The sequence below is a fragment of the Barbus barbus genome (genome assembly GCF_936440315.1).
Source record: "Barbus barbus genome assembly, chromosome: 19".
In the NCBI taxonomy this organism is placed as follows: Eukaryota; Metazoa; Chordata; class Actinopteri; order Cypriniformes; family Cyprinidae; genus Barbus; species Barbus barbus.
This window is the reverse complement of record NC_136747.1, coordinates 7379759-7400671: the sequence shown is the minus strand read 5'-3', so window position 1 is coordinate 7400671 and position 20913 is coordinate 7379759.

Sequence of the window (20913 nt, the reverse complement as noted above, 5' to 3'; positions counted from 1 at the left end):
TCAAAGTTCTGAACAAACTCCCAGTAATAGTAATGGAATGTTTGTTCAGAGTCATCTGGTCTTTATCAATGTTCTCAAAATGTTAGCGCAAAAACATTATTTATACATCGTTCATGGAACATTTTATTTCTGAAATGTTTATGGTTGAAGTTTATGTAACGTTTTGAACATTGAAAAATTACATTCCCATAATGTTTGCCTGTTCCCTTAATGGTGGTATAACCAAGATACATAAAATACTAAAACATTTGGTCCCAATTTATATTAGGTGGCCTTAACTACTATGTACTTACATCAAAAACTAAGTACACTGTGCTTATTGTGGTCATATTGTACTGCAAACACTTTTGCTGCTATAGAGGTGGGATATGGGTAAGGTTAGGACAGGTTTGGTGGTCTGGGTAGGTTTAAGGGTGGGTTAAGGTTTAAGGGATGGGTCAACAGTGTAATTATAAATGTAATTACTGACATTAATTACTGATGTAACTACATATAGGTATTTTTTTAAAATGTAAGTACAATGTAAAAACATGTATGTACACAATAAGTGCATTGTATCAAATGATTAATTTCAATGTAAGTACATAGCCATAAAGGGGGACCAAACATTTTAACAACTGGACATTTGGAATGTTTAGAGAACATTCAGAAATAATCATTTTCATAACTTAATGAAATGTTAGCAAAACGTTCTTGGAACATATTTTATTAGTGTTGGAGTTATTGGATCTTCATTAATGTTCTTAAAACGTTAGCAAAAAAACATTATACTTTGTTTATGGAACATTTTATTTTTTAAATGACATTAATTTAACATTTAAACGTTACTGCTTATTTCAGAAAGTTCAAAAGTTCAACATTTTGCTAAATTATGAAATAGAATGTTTGCTTAACGCTCACACACATAATAAAATAAATAAATAAAAACGATAAAAACCTTTAAAAAACTGTATGTTTTAAATGTTCAGAGAACATTCAAAGTAAAATTGTTATACTGTAGCTTAATCAAACCGGTAACACTATTCACTATTAACTAGTTGCTTATTAGCATGCCTGTTACCGCCATATTGGCTGTTATTAGTACATATAAAGCACATATTAATGCCCTATTCAGCTTGACCATATTCCAGATCATTTAACCCTACTACTCAAATTAACAACTACAAACAAATACCTTACTTACTATTAACAAGCAGCAAACTAGGAGTTTACTGAAGGAAAGTAAGTCTCTTAGTTAATAGAGAATATGTGATCCCTAATCTAAAGTGTTACCACTAGATCATTAGCAAAACATTATAGAACACTTTTTTTTAGTTTTTTTAGCTGTGAATTTGCCAAAAACCCAATAGCTTCAATTTACTATGAGACTGCATTGGAATTATTGTGATGGTAAAATAGTTTATGCAATTTATTTAAGAAGCACAAAAAATGGTTAGATCTAATTCCATATATTAAATGCATATCCAAAGACCTCAAATGTCCTAATGACCTAAAATGGTTACGATTTCATTCAGCCTTATTCAAATCAACACATGCAAAATCAAGAAAGCTAAACTCTGCGGTACTTCAATGAAAAGAACACATTTACTTTTGCGCTTAAGGCTTCCTCATTAAATCACAAAGACCATCCACAGATAACAATAATTTTTAAAGAGACAATCAAAATTTGTATTAATTATTTCCTGCCCAGTGCACATTCATCCCCCCTGTAGAGCAGTTTTCTGGTAATGGCCTTTTGGGTAATAGAGCCCAACTCAGCAGCATCCATAAATGGCATCTGCTAGGCCGTGCTTTCGAAACGGCTGGCTTAATGACACACAGGAAGTTTAATGAAACCATTATATCCTTATTATTGCCTACCCCTTTCCATAGGACACCTCAATATTTATGGCTTCCTATGTTCTGCAGACCAATTCAGTTAGCCTGGAATCAAAGGAAGGACACAAAGGTAATTTCAGCAATAGCACTGCAAGTGTCTCCACACACAACTATAAATCAGGATTTTGTTCAATGTTCATAATGTTCTAATTCAGCTTTTATAGAGAAAGAGAGAGACTGTGAGCAACAGGGGCATATAGTTCCTCAGGGTGCACTGTATCTATTGACGTCCTCATGATCACTGTATCTATATAAAAAATGCAGTGACTTTTAATATTCTCACTTTTAAACTGGGAACAGATTTGCAGAACTAATATGATCTGGTTGTCACACCTTAAGGTCACAGTGTGTTTTTCAACCACTCTGTACATAATTAGCGCATTGTCCCATGATGCTTTTAGCAGGGGAACTGAAAGTGCTGGTACTTTTTTTATCAAGCAATGGCAGTTATTTCCTGTTAGGTCTATGTGACAATTCAATGTGTTTTTTTTGCGTGTGTTTTGGGGGGGGGGGGGGGGGGGGGGGCACACACTGAAACTTTCCAAAGTTTCTTTCTAAAAGCAAATAAGTAAATAAACAAATAATAATAATAATTAATAAAAATTATTATTATTATTATTATGAACAACAACAGCAATAATAATTAATAATAATAATAATTATTATTATTTTTATTGAGCTACACTAAAAATGTTAACCTAAAATGTAACACTTTACAAATTTGTTTCATTTGTTAACATTAGTTAACTACATTAATTAACACAAAATAATAACACACAGCACTTCTACAGCATTTATTAATCTTAGTCAATGTTAACTTTAACATTTTAGTGAAGTCGTCATATATATTCATGTGCGCTGCAGATTGTTTTAAAGCAGCATCACATTTTAAACATCAATAATGAGACAAATTAAAATTCTGCTGTAAAACAACTAACAATATAGTCATTATCATTTGTTATATAATATATTTACTAATACATTTTGTGGTGTTTGTTAATTTAAGTTAATGAACTAACCTGAGCAAACAATAAGCAATTATATTTTTACTAACATTAAAAAAGATTAAAAAATGCTTTAGGTTACACTTTATTTTAAGGTGTCCTTGTTACAGTGTAATAATACATTTAAGTACTGAGTAATATTAAATAACTACATGTACTTACTATATGGTTAGGGTTTGGCTTAGGGTTACTTGCATGTAATTATGCATAATTAAGTGTTGTTATAGTAAGTACATGTAAATTGTGTAACAAGGACACCTTAAATAAAGATTTCCCATGCTTTAAAATATATTGCTCATTCTTTGTTAGCTAGTGCATTAACAATGTTGACAAACAAGACCTGCAATGTGTTAGCCATTTTATAATATTCTTTATTACAGAATACATTAGGTCACATGCATAAACAAGCTAAATTCATAGGTAGAGTTAGGTAGAAATAGCTCACTGAGCTAAAAATAACGTCACCCCTCTTTACAGGGTATTTATATTATGGCATTTTTTTAAGAATACCAAGACAAAGTGAAAGGTGATTTTCTCAAAACTCTCCACCACTATGCAAGGGTTTTGTGGGTAGTTCCACAGTATTGTTAGGGGGTTTTGAGGGGGTTTCTGTGCTGCTGATTACTGGCCTAAATCAAACAAGTTTACTCCCAAGTCTCTATGATATTCTCGCCCAGATAAGTCTTAGATAAGTCTTAGATAACAACATACCTCTTTATTAAGACACACCATCACTGAGTTGTCTGGAGCATAGATACAGGAGATGTTACACAACTAAGTTTAATACTGAGGTAGGAGTTGGTTAAAAATCCCTGAGTAATGAAAATAAAGAGGTCAGCTGTGTGCTGGGACTGTGAACCACCTACAGTGAAGATGTTGTTACATCATGCTATTACAAAGAGCAAACAGCTATAAATCAAAACAGAAGCATTTGGCAGAGAAATGCAATATTATTGTAATTAATCGTAATGTGATTCAGATTTTCAGACTCGTGCCATGATCATGTGACGGTAATGATTTGCGGAAGATAACAGGAGAATGTTATCTGCTGTGGAATGACAAGTATTTATGATAAATTGTGACCGAAGCTGATGACAGGCCAGCTGGAGATTCTTTATAAGCCCAAGAGAGTCACTTTTGTTTGTTATCAAAGTTCAAACAACAGCAGCTACTTTTGGTTCCTTCTGAAAGATACCGTATTGAGATCTAATGATTTAAACTCAGAGGAAGTAAAAGAGATGAAAAACACATTTTATTCACCAACAAAACAAAGTGTATTTGCACAATGTCCTTCTGACATATTTAAATGTAAACTTTGTGTGCAACTTAACTTGCACTGTTTGTTACCAACACTTAAGTGCACTTAATTGTATTGAATGTGCACATGTGGTGTACTTTAAATCTTAAAAGTTTATTTTTGAAAACTGTGCTTGCAAATAATATATATATACTGTGATATATAATATAATGAATAATGGGCAATTAAGTGGAATTAAAGAAAGTTCACTTTCATGACAGTTGCTTAAGTAGACTTTAAAAAGTGCACTTTATAACAAAGTCAAATTAAAAACTTTACATTTCGAACCATTACATTTTTAATCAGATTTTGTTGTGCTTTAATGGAGTACACTTATTTTGATGTGTTGACTTACATACTAAAGCACATGCTAAGTTCTTGATTATAATTTTAACTGTAGTGTGTTTTTTGAAATTACATTTAAAGTTAATATAATGTAAATGTACTAAATGGCAACTTCGTCATTAAAAATGTGTAATAAAAATATATTTAAATACATGATATTTCAATAGAAATGACATTAAATATATTTGAGTTTTTCATAAATGCTTGTCAGTGCATTCAGCAGTACACTTTAACTTTCAAAGACAAAAGTAATTAAGAAATTACATATAGGCCTGGTTCCACAGACAGGGTTTATAGACTAACCAGGCTAATCAGGATTATGCCACAGTTCAATTAGGGCATTTAAGTAATGCCTTAGAAAAACATTACTGCTGTGCATCTCAGTATATTGATAAATATATCAAAATAAGTGTACTTATTTAAAACACAATAAAATCATAATTATGTAAAATGTATGTTTAAGTAATACTTAATTATAATTATTATAAAGTGCATTTTTAAAAAGTGCATTTAAGTATGTTAAGACTCTCTTTAAGTACACTTAAGTGGCCTTGAATTTAGATTATATTATATTATCTGCAAGTGCACTTTTTAAAAAGTATACTTTTAATAATTGAAGTACACAAAAAGTGCACTTTTACTGCAATTAAGCACACTTCTTTTTCACAAGGGAAAGGCACTGATATATTTTAAGATCAGTCAGTTTCTATAGTTGAAATGGCTCAGAATTACATTTTAGTCTGAGATTAGGCTTAAATCATGTCTGTGAAACTGGGGGACAAAGCTGTACTTAAGTCCTTCTTAAGTGGGTTTAAAAAAATCGTTCAGCTTTTTTTTTTTTTGCATTTAATATAAATAAACTTATTTTCTTTTATTGCATTTAACATGCAGTTAAGTCCCCCAAAACATTTAATATGTAAGTATATAGTTATTTACAAAATAATACTCTTTTTAAAAGTATGCTAAGTGTACTTCTTTTTCACAAGGGCAAGAATGACCCAAATATCTGAACTTTAATGCCATATAGGCTGAGTAACTACTTAGCAACCGGTCATCCCACAATAGATTCCACCTAGCGACCGCACAGAACACCCTAGCAACTGCATGTTTAGAAACAACACCCACAACCACGATTAACATCGTGGAGGGTAAGCACCACTCATATTTTTCTCAGAAAATCCAGTTGTCTTTTAACACTTACTTGAACTGTGAACTCATGAATAAAAAGTAAACGCTCTGAGTGCTACACTTCAGCAAGCAACATCTAATCATTCAGTGTGACAATCATTCAGCGCTATATGGAGCTGTTTGAGGATTGCTCACTCATGCTTATTCATGATGAAGTGTGGGAAGCAAAGGAGAAGAGAGAGAAAGAGAGGGTCAACGATGATATTCTGAGGCTGTACACTGTCTAGGACACTCTTTAAATAGCCTTTGACCGTCTCTGAGTTTGTACTGATGAGATTTATGGACAGGATTGATTGGATTTATGGACAAGCACTTGAATCAGGCTTCCCTTTTTAGCAGCACAAAGCAGCTAACGCCAACAATTCATTCACTTTTAACTAGTCTGTTCAATTTGAGTTAAGTGTTTTATGAAACTGAGTTAGCAAACTAAAACAGACGTGTGGAGCTCAAGCTCTGTCCCAACCTCATGCTGACCCACATCTCACCTGATCTAGAGCTGCAGGACAGTCATGTGCCAGAAATAGTCTCATACCTTTTCTTGTCACTAAGATAAGCTGTTCCCTTTGAGAATAATCTAAGTTAACACACAGTCAGAGATCCATGTAAAGTCCTTAGAAGCACTGAGCCAAAGACAGATGTTAATTAAACATTAACTGCTTGACATGAGACAATGCAATATGGGCTGAGATTGCAGTGATTGCGACGTATACAATGATATATATAATTGACATCATTTATGTAATGTATATCATGATATAATGATATTTAACAGATAATATTAGGGTAAAAGAAAAAGGTCAATGGCCAATGAAAAAAGTGAGCTTAATTTTAGTGTACTTCAAATCTGAAAGTATTTTTGGTTGTAGGTTTTAAGGTGTATTTGTTACAGTATAATATATAAAGTATATAGCTTCCTAAGAGTAATAAAGTCCAAAATTGGTAATATTGGGGTTAAACAAAAAGGAGAAAATAGTATTTACTAATTTCAATCATATTTTACATATGCATGCTAAATGAGTAATTTTGGAAAGACAATTTTGAACCTGCTTTGCAGCAGCTCATGCTTATGCAGGGCATGTAAGGGGTTAAAATATAGCATTTTTCATATTAAATCAGTTGCCACTGCAATTTAGAATGCTGCAGTGGCCACTAGAAATATTTTGGGGATATTTATAGGCCAATATAGCCATGGCCTCATCAGACCCTTCAACGTCCCAAAGGAGTTTTTTGTAGAAATGCGATAAAGAAACGTTTTTGGGTTTTCAAAGAAGCTTTCAGGGGACCATTTTTAAAAGATCTATTCTTTTTTTCTTAGTGTTAAGAACATCTTAATTTTCTAAAGAAACTTTTTCCACTGTAAAGAGCCTTCTGTGAAATAGGTAAGGGTCAATGGGTGTTAAATGTTCTTCATGGAACCACAGATGCCAATAAAGTGTTTGGTGTATATGCTATATTTTGCATTTGTCAGTTCTCTGCACGTGCTTCAGGCTTATGAATCTTTCTGCTCGGGACATTGTTGAGTTCTAAGAAAGACTCGCCATTCATTCCAGATTAGGAATGAAGGATTATTGTAAATCCACGTGAGAAGCATGTGCTAGACGTCAGAGAGGTTATGTCTATATCATTTTCTCTTGTACTCTCTCACTCTGTCTCTCTCGGTTCAGCTTCTGTTTTGTCAGAATTACAATTTTGGGAACAATTTCTTTTAAACCTGTTTATATAATGCATTTTAAAGGCATTCGTAATCCATTCATTATTTCATTTTGTAAATAAATGTACAACAATTATAAAACATTGTATAAATATTAGCAGGTCAGTATTATTTTAGTGTCATTGAGATACTATTGTTGTAATCAGTTTTTATTAATAGTTTGAATTATTATTATTTTTTTATAATTTCATTCATTTCATATTTTTCAATTCATCCTTTCATTGTAATTTTTGTTGAAGTTTTAGTAAATCTGTTGTGTTTTTGTCATTTTTGTCAAAAAATTTTTATTGTCTATTTTATTGTTATTTTTATTTCTTCTTTTTTTGTTTTGTTTCAGTTATTTTAGTTAGTTTAGTTCATGACCAACTTTCTGTGCAATACTTGTCCATCAGTATAATGCATTATTTAAACAAAAATATACAAAAGCAGTGCTTTACTCTGAGTATAATCCCATATAAAGGGTGACACATTCTCTAAATACATCCTTTAGATAGCAGATCTATTTCCTGTAAAGTATCCTGAGGTTAATAGATCGGCTTCTAAGGGTTCTGTGCTGTAGGTGATTGCTGATTTCCATCATAGATGTACTGATTTTATAAAATGTATATTAAAGGTGTTGAGTTTATCCATCGTGGCATTTAAGGCTGTGTATATATATATATATATAAGTTTGTATGTATGCAACAGTTGGCTGATAAGAGTGTGATAGCAGAACTCCAACCGTTTCACCATTTGTATCACTCCGCTTGTGGTATTTCTCACAGCGAGTGTCATGGCGGACACCCAAATCCATTATAATTTTAGAAAATACTTTTTTTTTTCACAGAATGTAATTTTACGATTTTATTTTAGGCTAGAATGAACTTGTTTAGACAAACTTGCAGTTTGTTAATAAAAAAGCGTCTATATGAAAATTTGTTTCAACGTTTTTGGAGATGTGAGCTCCAGGATGTCAGCGGTCGTTCAGCGCTCCTAAACCTGCTGAGCACCTCGGCCAGATCTTCTGGAATTTACCACTGTCTCTGATGTCTCTGTAGTGGTTAAACGAGATATAATTCACTTTGGGTAAATTTAAAGGGCAGTCTTTGCTCTCATTAATCTATTATTTGTTCCACAAAAAAAAGCAAAAAAGAGGGTTTTTAAAGACACTCCATTGTTGTCTCTTTTTTTTATTTACGTCAAACTGTTGTATAAACGCAATATCACATGAGTAGTAGTGTAATATGGCTGAATATCAGCACACTACGATTACCTACAGCCGAATCACAGTCATGCTGATATTGCTTACACACACACACACACGTATATGTATATATATATATATATATATATATATATATATATATATATATATACTGTACACACACACACTCACACACACACTGCACTCCTGAGGCCTCTCCTGTCCATAAATCTGCTCCTGAGGCCTCTCCTGTCCACGAGTCTGCTCCTGAGGCCTCTCCTGTCCATAAATCTGCTCCTGAGGCCTCTCCTGTCCACAAGTCTGCTCCTGAGGCCTTTCCTGTCCACGAGTCTGCTCCTGAGGCCTCTCCTGTCCATGAGTCTGCTCCTGAGGCCTCTCCTGTCCACAAGTCTGCTCCTGAGGCCTTTTCTGTCCACGAGTCTGCTCCTGAGACCTCTCCTGTCCACGAGTCTGCTCCTGAGGCCTCTCCTGTCCACGAGTCTGCTCCTGAGGCCTCTCCTGTCCACGAGTCTGCTCCTGAGGCCTCTCCTGTCCATAAATCTGCTCCAGTGCCTCCAGAGGTGGCGGCTTCCGCCGCAGAACCTCCAGAGGTGGTGGCGCCCACTCATGAACTCACGGTCTGTCCTGTCACAGCCACGGAGGCCGTTCCTGAACTCACGGTCTGTCCTGCCATGGCCACTGAGGCCCCTGCTCTGCCTGCTCCGCCATTGCCCCATGCTCCAGGCCCACCTTTGCTCCACGCTCCACGTCCTGTTCCCCTTCACGGGCCTGGCCCTCCATTCCTCCCGCCATTCTGCCTCTGCTCCACCACCCTCCTGGACTTTTTTGGGTTCTGTTTCGGCATCAGGAGCCGCCCTTAGAGGGGGGAATATGTAAGGTCTGTTTTGGGTTTTGTTTCATGTTCTTGTTTTCATGTCTTTTATTTTGAAGTTTAGTTATGGTTCCTGTTTGTGTCATGCTTCCCTTGCCCTCATGTCTCTTTGCTATTGGTTGCTCTGCTCTATGTGTCATGTTCTGATTAGTTGTCCAGGTCATGTGTCTCGTTTCCCATTGGTTTGTTCTTGTCATGTGACTCTCTTTGTTTGTTATAAGTAGCCATGTCCTTGCATTTAGTTCTTGTCGTTTATTGAAGTTGTAACCTGCTGTCGGTGAGTCTAGTTTGTTCATGCCATGCCAAGTCTGTTTCAAGTCAAGTCAAGTCTCAGATTATGTTTGGATTGCACATTGTAAATAAACTGCACATGGGTTCATCACTACGCTTGCCTCCAGTAGACTGATTGTTACACCAAGGCAGCATTTCTCAATTTCTCATTTTCATTAATTAAAACAAAAATCTTTAACTAAAATTTAAATGAAAACTGATGATATCAGTTAACTCATTCAAAATATTAATCATAAGTCACAAGAATATCTCAATGATAAAAATGAAAAAAATAAAAAGGATTTAAAAATTTCCAGCATTTTCTTTTTAACTTGATCGAACCATTTTACTGTGTATTATAATGTATTATAACTTTGCTAATAATTATTTACAATAATAGAGTGTCTTTATTTGGCAGACAGGTTTGCAAGACCATTTTCTCCGTGTCTTTTTGACCTTCAAAAATCCTGCTGATGTACAGTGTGATCCTGACATGATGGAAACTTTCTTTTAGAGATGAGCATGTCTCTGAGAAGAGATGACAGTTTAGCACTATGCCATTCAGATTAAGGCTTTAATTTACTGTGCGTCGGAAGAAGAGCGCTGGGTTTAGCGCACAATGTAAAGGATGACCTGCCATTAAAATAGCCTGTGCCCACATGTTACTCATACGTCAGCAGCTCTCAGAAATCCAATAAATTCTCATACTGGCCTGATTAATAAAGCGTAACATTATTATTACATCATGGTTTTCAGATGGTCTGCAGAGGTTCTGCTGCTTTATCCCTCATGAAAAATCCCAAATATCTGCTTAGTATTGGTAATCATCTTGGCATTGGTTAAATATAATCTGCTAAATGCCGTCATACCATCCTGAATAGGCTCTGGGGTGAGTAGGGAGGGTCTAATGTAAAGCATTATGCAGTGTAATGGTCTTGATGTTATACAACAGTCCTTCAGCTATGTGCTCGTGTAGTGAATGGGATTATGGGTTTAGGAGGGTTAGTGAGTGAGAGAGCTGTGTCATACCGATGCTAGTGGCAAATGCACATGCTACTTACATTTCACTGCTGGTTATACTCTGTATAATTGTATATGTGACGAATAGAAATCTTGAATCTTGAATCTAGTGTCCCAGCCGCTCCTCATCACATTTGCATGCAGGCACTGAAACAGGTGTGTTGGCGACAGTTCAGATTGCAAACAGGTCACTTGATGTTATATCACAGAGTAAATGAAATCCTCAAGTCAGTATGCAATTAGCTCAACTGAGTTTAAACTATATCAGTTTTGGAGAACAAATTTGTTTGCACCGGTGTTATTTTATTATTATTTAAATTCTCTTATAGTATTCATTACTAGTTTAAATCATCAGCTTTATTATTATTATTTATTTTTTTGTTACACTTTATTTAGATTTTGACTTTATTTTTACCAAAATTACATTCAAAATAAACTGATTGGTTTTGCAATATTATGCAGTATTTTGATGTGATGCGTTGTGGTAAATATTGATTAAACCTGCCTGTCTGTTGACCATTTTTCACATTGTTGTCACCTTGAGCAGCTTGTTTTCTTTGGCAGCAACACAAATGCTCCATTGAGCAGAAGCAGGAAGACTTACTAAATCAAGCGTATCGGTGAGGGAGGAGACATTTAATGATGCCAATTACAATCTGTGGCTCTACAGTCTGCCTCAATGCACTCTGGGGAAATGAGACATCTCTCTTACTTGGCAGGTGGCAGGTCAGTGCATTACGTTGAGAGCACAATGCAAACATCCCCAGTCTGTTTTGACTTTACACTCCGCTCTTGCATAAGTTCCCATCAATGATGAACTAAAAAAAGAAAAAGGTTGTGACCCCTGCAGGTGCTGTGTGGACAGGGAAGGATCTATTTTGGAGACCCTTCATACACTCCACCCCTCAAAACAACTGTGAACATGTGGAATCTGACAGAGGGAGAGAGAGTCGTCAACTCTGGTAGTTGAGGGGATCTAGTTTTGACAGGCTGTGGTCTGGTTCCAACCCACCGGAAGTAGTCATGTGCAAACAAAGCATGCTGTTACCACAACACCAAGACTGAAAATAAAAACACTATGATGATATTGGTAGTAAGACTAAGAAATTAGACTTAAAATGAGTTGCATAAGACTCATTTCTTAGTCTGACTCACAGTTGGTGGCAAAACTTCAGTTTAAAGGGGTCACTTGTGAACACACACACACACATATATATATATATATATATATATATGTATATATATATATATATATATATATATTAGTGCTGTCAAATCGCATCCAAAATAAAATAATTGTTTAACTTTTTTGTTACTTATTTACTGTTATTATGTACATATAAATACACACACATTCAGTATATATATTGAAAATATTTACATGCATACATTTATATATTAATATTATTATGTTTTATATTATATATATATATATATATATTTGATATACAAACAACATATTCTTCTTAAATATATACATGCAGGTGTGTGTATTTATATAGGCATAATAAATATACACAATACACAGTCATATATTATGTAAACAAAAACTTAACTTGTCAACATATTTTAAATGCACTAAATTGCAACTTAATGATTACAAATGTGTAATTATAAATATATTTAAATGTGTGAGACACAATTCTCAGTAGAAATTATATTATAGTTTAACCAAACATTTAAATTCTGTCATCATTTACTGTACTCAAGTTGTTTCAAACCTGTATGAGTTTCTTTCCTCTGTTGAAACACAAAAGAAGACATTTTGAAGAATGTTGGTAACCAAACAATGGTAATGGTATACTTCCATAGTATTTTTCAATACAATGGAAGTCAATGGCTTCAACTGTTTCATTACTAACATTCTTCAGAATATCTTCAATAGAAGATCAAGACAATATAAGTAATTAAACTACATATAAAGATGCACTTATATTTGAGTCAGTCAAAAACACTCTAAATTTCAGCTAATTGCTATTAATATACACTTATACTAAAATATATTTTTATTTAAATGCTATTAACATGTAATTAATAGTTTGAAAACATCACATTTGGTTTGCATATGAGTATATATATTTTAAATATTTTATTTCCATAAAATGTACTAAGAAAGTATGCTTAAGTGTGCTTCTTTTTTGCAAAAGTTCACCCAATTCACCTGTCATCATTTTCATAATTTACAAAAACATTTGAAGCAAGAATATCTTCTTTTGAGTTCCGCAGCAGATTTGCCATATGTTTTATGCTCCTGAATAAAACTGTAAAAATACTGAACTTTGTTCAGAAAATGAAAGGGAGACAAAAAGAGAGGGGCTGTACTGGAACTTTCTGACAAAGAAAAGTGGAGAGCATCTCTTCATTATTCACAAAGGGAACACTGCGTTGCGATAACTGAGCCGGTAGAGCGATATCTCCAGGGGTATCACTGTTTCCGTTCCTCCCTCGGCCTCCTCTTGTCTTCTCACAAATAATTGCTATCGTAGTGAGGTCGTGTTTCACGTTCATGTGAAATATGTAGTTGGAGTCCCAGCGGAGGAAGAATGTACACGTCACAAACTAACGTCACATACACACACACACATATAAACATCATGTGGCGACAACCCTGGGGGTTTGAAAGTAAACACAAATGTACAGACGGGTCGTCACATGCACGCCATCTGAAATGGGCCTTTCAGGCATTCATGAAAACATCTTTCATTTAAACACCAGAACTTGACGTCACAGTGCTTGAGGTGCTGTGGATGAATCGTCACTCAGTGGTTTTTAACTCTCATGTGCTTACAGTTTCTTGTTATTATGCTGGAATGCTAAATGGAGATGAATGAGTGGAAACTAAGACACCCTTTGACACATTTAGGACTTTATGAAACTTGTTTCTACACTCAAACTGAGATTCTTTCCAAAGTTTTGCATAGTGTATACTATGTAATAGAAAATTACATGATAAATAAATAAAGAGCACTGTTCTATACAGATATACTCAGGTAATCCAAGGTCACGTACACACTGTAGTCTCAGGAGTCAAGACTGCATTTATATAAAGAATCAGAGGTCCCCAACCACAGGGTTACATGTGGTCGCTAGACAGTTGCTAGGCCTTTGATAAGGTTGTTAGGTTGTTGCCAGGGTGTTGCTAAAGTATGAGTAATCCCTAGGGCTTTAATAGGCAGAGGATGCTAAGGTATTCTTTGTTATTGCCCAGGACATTGCTGTAAGGTTGCTAAGGTACTTGAGATAGTTGCTAGGGAGTTGCAGTTGCTAAGGTGCTCTGGAAAATTGCTAGACAGTTGCTAAGGTGTTTTTTGGTTGCTAGAGAGTTGCAGTTGCTCAGGTGTTTTGGGTTGTTGATATAGCATTACTATGCTGTGGTGTTCCAAGTAATTACTAGGATATAATTAGGATATAATTAATTAGTGGTGGCTGAGGTGCTCTGGGTGGTTGGCAGTTGTCAAGGTGTTTTTTGGGTACTAGGGAGTTGAAGTTGCTAAGGTGTTTTGGGTTGTTGATATGGCGTTGATATGTGGTTGCTAGGGTGTTCAAAGTAATCACTAGGATATTGATAGGCAGTGGCTAAGGTCCGCTGGGTGGTTGCTAGGCAGTTACTAAGGTGTTTTTTTGGATACTAGGGAGTTGCAGTTGCTAAGGTGTTTTGGGTTGTTGATATAGCATTACTAGATGGTTGCTAGGGTGTTCCAAGTAATCACTAGGATATTGACAGACAGTGGCTAAGGTGCTCTGGTTGGTTGCTAGGCAGTTGCCTAGGTGTTTTTAGTTGCTTGGGAGTTGCAGTTGCTAAGGTGTTTTGGGTTGTTGATATGGCATTATCATGTGGTTGCTAAGGTGTTCTAAGTAATCTCTAGGATATTGATAGATAGTGGCTAAGGTGCTTTGGGTGGTTGAAAGGCAGTTGCAAAGGTGTTTTTGGTTGTTGTGAAAACACTGTTTTATAGTTGCTAAGGTGTTTGAAATGGTTGCTATGGCATTCTTGTTTGTTTTACCATTTCTATGCAGTTTCTAAGGTGCTCTGAGTGACCATTAGGATTGATAGATGGTTGCTAGGGCCTTAGCAGGCAGTCGCTAAGGTGTTTCTGGTTGTTGCCAGGACACTGCTATACAGTTGTTAAGAAGTTTGAGATGGATGTTAGGCTTTCCTTGGATGTTTCGCAGTATCTATGCCATTTCTAACGTGTTCTGAGTGACCATTAGGATAGTGATAGATGGTTGCTAGGGTACTGATATCAAGTTGCTAAGGTGTTTGAGATGGTTGCTAGGGCATTACAGTTGCTATGGTGTTATAAGTTGCTAAGTTGATATGGCATAACTATGTGGTTGCTAAAGTGTTCTGAGTAATCACTAGGATAGTGATAGGAGACTGATAGTTGATAAGTTAACAGTTATCGAAAAAGCACGTGTCCTATTCTGTGTCCTAAACTCCTGAAACATTGGTGTTAATTTAACTGTAATTTAATTACACTTTTTTTTTCTCAGTAACTGTAACTGATTACAATTACATTTACTGGTAACACTTTATTTTAAGGTGTCCTTGTTACACGTTACATGTACTTACTATTATAATAATTAATTAATGATAACAATTCATTAGGCATAATTACATGCAAGTAACCCTAAGACAAAACCTAATCCTAACCCTACACATATAGTAAGTACATGTAGTTAAGTAATATTACTCAGTACATACATGTATAATTACACTGTAACAAGGAAACCTTAATAAAGTGTAACACATTTATTTTGTAATTATGTAATTCTGTTACATCTAGTTACTCCCCACATCTGTCCAGCTGTATTATAGTGTGACTGTGGCTGTTTAGCTCGCGGACCCATCACATTATTCACTCACTGACAGCAGCGCAGCTCTAAATGAAAGCTTATGTAAATTCTTAGGCCCTATTATCCCTTCCTGTAAGACTGAGTTTTCATTTGAACAGATTGTCCAGCCTGCTGCTTTAGCTGGGAGAAAAGTACGTTCCCAACTGTATTTCATTACATGGTATAATGTCTTCATATGTGAGGGATTACAGCCATGCAGACTATATAGCATTCGGCAATCAGCAAAAATCTGTTTTTGCACTCTGCATGAATTCATGTGATGTGATTATGAGCCGTTGAATGTGAATGGAATATCTTTTGGTGACCTAGTCAAGGCGAAGTTTTATCGGGCACTGCCGCTACAGAAATTGGGTCTCTGAGGTTGCTATGAGACTCTCAAGAGACACTCAATGTCCCCATTTATTGCTACACAGTTTTCTGTGGCTGTTTATTGTTTAATACAGTTTCAAATTTGTTTTAACTTGTCAACTAATTATCTTGATTATAGTTAAATTGTAATTTTCTGTGAAAACATCTTATCTTCCCATACCACTGACGTCAGTTTTCACTCTTACATAAATGTGTGGCCTGGGACCGTAAGTCATTTTAACTACTGCTTTTTGCAGTGCATTTGCTTCAGAATCAGCTATGTTGCCTTGAGGTCTCAGCAGCACAGTTTTGTTCTCTGCGTCTTCTTTTTCATTCCCACTGTCCATGTCCTTCTGTCTCTGGCTGTATCCGCTCTCACTCTGGGGCCTCATGTTAAATTGAGTTAAACTCAGTAGTTGCGTAAGCAGGATGTGAGAGACATTGCTGTCAGTTTGCCCTAAGCTTATTTTTAAGGTTTTTTTTATTTTTTATTTTGGCTGTATGATGGGGACATTAGAACATAAGATCCAGTTGAGCTGATTGTGAATTTAATTATCAATAAACCCTAATGTATTGTACAGAAAAAAAGCAATTTTCACTTAATTTATAGTGGACTTGTGATGCTTCATCAAATCAGAGGATTTTGTAAGAAATATTATTTGTGATAATCTGATTTGGTTATATTAGATTAGAGATTAGTGAGGAATTTCACACTTTTTCACTCATATTTCGTAACTGGTGCATATTTTTTGTTTTGCAACTATGCAAATGCTTGCTTTTGCCATTCAAATCTTGTTTCCATTTAAAAATGAGCTGAATTTGTTCTTTTTATAGGCAGAAGGAATTCCAGAGGGAATTTGACCTATTTTTGTACATTAACTTATTGAATCACTTTGAGTATTCAAGTGCGACGATAGCTTAAAGAGTTTGTGATGTAAGACGACTCTTTGCGTAACACAAAGTTTAATGTAGGACTCATGAGGTCACTTCATCGTTTGGTGGATGTTATCTAATAACCAACATGTCACTATTTTCTGCTTGAACTAGGCCTATATAGAGCATGATATGCCTTCAGGAAGAAAGCAAGAGCGAATGCGACTGTCCATTTTGATTTTTAGCAATGGAAGGTTTTTAATTGATTATATCAATGAGCCAGAATATAAATATCTCTTCACCCAGAGGGTGACTTTAACCTCATGTCTCTCTGTTAAGGGGTATGATACGCGTACAGTTCAGCTGTTATGAATAAGGTTGCTGACATGAATTTTTGATGATTTTCGTCATGGCAAATTAGTAGATGTGAATTGATTGCTGTTAGTCACTCAGGCTTCCCACTCGACTTGATGTTCAAATGCAGCAGCAATCAATGGGGAATTGTGTGCAAATGTGCCATCCAACCACACACACACACACACACACTCATTCACCATGAATAGGGCTTTTATTTATAGGCCTCCAGACTCGGGCGATGGTGTGGCTATGGAGATGGCATCACAGCTCTCCAGCCGCCCTGCCACACGGGACTGTTCTCATGGGGTGATGTGGATATGAACCATCTGATCTCATTGCCATGACAAAGAAGCACATGACCTTGAATCGTGGAAAATCACAGCTGAATTACCCAGAATCCCACTGAGACAGCGACCAACAGAGAGATAGGGCCTATAAATGGAGGCATAGAGACAACCCAAATGGTAAAAGACACAGCTGGGTTTATGAGGGAGCTCAGCTGGGGCTGAATATTATAAATGATGCCAATGCAGACAATGTTCCTGCAGCACCACTTGGCTTTATTTTATTACAGTGAAAAGTGATGATTCAATAACAATAACAACAATAACATTAGATGGATATGTGTTTTCTTTCTATTTCCTGTAGTATTAGCAAACACTGTGTGTTTGTCTAAGGAAAACACTAGAAAATAGTGAAAAAAATTAATTATATCCATTTTTAAACACTTCTGTTCAAATTTTGGGGGTCAGTATTTATTTATTTTTAAAAGTAGCCTATTTAATACTTATAAATTCAACAAAGAAACACTTTTAATAAAAACTGACAGTAAAGACTGTCAAAATTCTATTTCATAAGTAGCAAGGTTTCTACAAAAACATGAAGCAGCAGTTATCAACATTGATAATTATAAGAATTGTTTTTTGAGCAGTAAATCAGTATATTAGAATGACTTCTGAAGGATCATACTGAAGACTGTAGTAATGATGCTGAAAATTCAGCTGAGTAAGTAAATGTATGGTGATCTTTGACTGACCAAGCACTATTAATGACACAGCAGTTGTATGTTTGTAGTAGTATTGGTATTAGCAAAAGAGAGCTCATGATTTTTCACGCCAGTGCCTAAACGCCACACAAAGCCATCAAGCCCAAAAAGAGGCCACAGTAAATCTCTTCAATCAGGAGCTTAAATGAGTGACTTCTCCTCTGAGCTCAATCTCTGGGCTTACATATGTTATATCACAACAGGCTCTTATTCAGCAAATTGAAGGATTTCCCCCCCTGTGCCATTTATCCTAGAATAAGTTCCTTTAAAATGAAAAAGTCAGATTAATTTGTCTTCGCTGTAATGTTCTTATAGCATGTCCTCACGAGTGAATTTGTCTGATTTATCAGTGGTAGATTGCAGCTAAGATAATGTCATCATTTAGCTGTCCATATGAAAGATGTGTTTGAGAATGGAATGATGACGTCATGCTTTTCATCATTGTCACTATAATATTACATTAAAGGAGTAGTTCACCCACAAACAAATTCACCCTTTATTCACGCCAGCCATGAATAATTGTTTTCATCAAAACAGATCTGGAGAAATTTAGCATTACCTCAATTGCTCACCAATGGATCCTCTGCAGTGAATGGGTGCCGTCAGAATGAGAGTCCAAACAGCTGATAAAAACACCACAATAATCCACAAGTAATTCACACAACTCCAGTCCATCAGTTAACATCTTGAGAAGTGAAATGTCGTGTGTTTGTAAACAAATTGATCAGTATTGTCTCATCTGATTCAGAAGTGAAATAAGCACCATTTACAAATGAAGACAGTCCTGAACAGTTCCAATCAAACTTATTGGTGGATTGTTATTTCCATCTCCTGTTATTTTGATGTTACAGAATAACAGGAGATGGAGGAAGTGTTTTTATGGATTATAGACTCGTATTTTGGCCAGAAGACATGGTTTAAAATGCCTCGATGAATTTGTTTCTTACAAACACACAGCTTTTCCCTTCACAAGACATTAATTGATGGACTGGAGTCGTGTGAATTTACTTGTGGATTATTGTGATGTTTTTATCAGCTGTTTGAAAAACAAACCCCTCAGAACACTATAGAAATATAGCAGAACACTGTACATCAACCTTGCACACCTTCTTCACCACTAAAAAAACATTCAGAACACACCAAGTTTATTTATATAATACATTTAATAAATGGTATTTCAGAGTTCTTTATATTTGCATTATAAACAGAAAGAGAACAAAGAACATTTAAAAGTTAATTTAAATTATTTAATAACATAGAAATAAGAAAGAAAAAGTCAATTAAAACAACTGAAGGGAAAGACGTATAAAAGGATAAAAGTGCAGTGTATTCAGTAAAGTGCAGCTGTACTTTATAGAGGGAGGAATGCACAGGTAAACAGATGTGTTTTCAGTCTGGACCTGAATGTTCCTACGCACATCTGACGTCTTCTGGAAGCTGCTTCCAGCTGTGGACTGTATATTAACTAAATGCTTTCATTATGTTTGGAAGGAACCCTAGGTATTTCTAAATGACTTATTTTTTTAATGATTTAATTAATTATTTGTTTGTTTGTTTCAGGGTCCTGGTATAAAACAAATCTAAATAATAATCCAAATATTTCTTAATCTTCAATATTTTCTGGAGACAAAGCATAGGCATTCATCTTTATTGCCAAATGCACAGAATGCTATTTTTTAAAAGGAAGTGATAATGTTCAGTTGTCAATTTCATCATCAGTGCAAATGCATGACAACAATTTTCATGCAATCATGCACATTCACATTTACTTCAAACAAACAAACAAACAAACTGACATAAATAAATAAATACATACATACATACATAAATGTGCTTGCATATACTTTCATATCAATGCACTCAAGTCCTTCATGACAGATGAGCAGTGTGTGAGACCGATGCTACTGCTAGAACAGTTTGTCCCAACTCTGTCCAGTTCATTTGGGTTTCATGCCAAACCATCAGACCTCTATCAGAATAAATGCAGTTTCATATTACAGTGATGCACAGATTTATGAGCACATTCTGTCAAGTATCCTGGCATCATTCTCACGATATATTCAATATTCAAGTCATCATGCTCCAAAATGGACAAAAAGCACCAGAAAAGTAATCCTTACAAATTGTGTACCTTATTCCAAGTTGCTGTCTGAAAAGCTGTTATTCATTGAAAATATTGCTGTAAGTCTTATATACCTTGTGAAAAAGAAGTGTGTACTTGTAGTGCACTTGGACTGTACTTCAGTGTAAAATATATGTAAAAAGAAAAACGACTTGCAGATATATTCAGATATTTCATAGTATTAATGAAATTAAATGCCACTTAAAGAGAGTTCACTCGTTAAAAATGTTAATTTAAAGCACATTTTAAATAATTGTTTTAATGTGATGCTTTAAAGCTTTACATTTAATTTGATGTGTCAACTAACAAACTAAAGCACATGTAAATTATTATTAGATTTAAAGTTTTTTACTTTATTTTAAAGGTATTAGATTTCATTATAAAACAAAATGTTTAATTACAAATATCATTGTAAAGAAAAGAGCAGCACCAACATTCTGCTAAACATTTTTGTGTTTGTTTCCCAGAAGAAATGACATTAGAATTACGGATTTCTTTTTTTTTTAAGTATAATTTTAATATA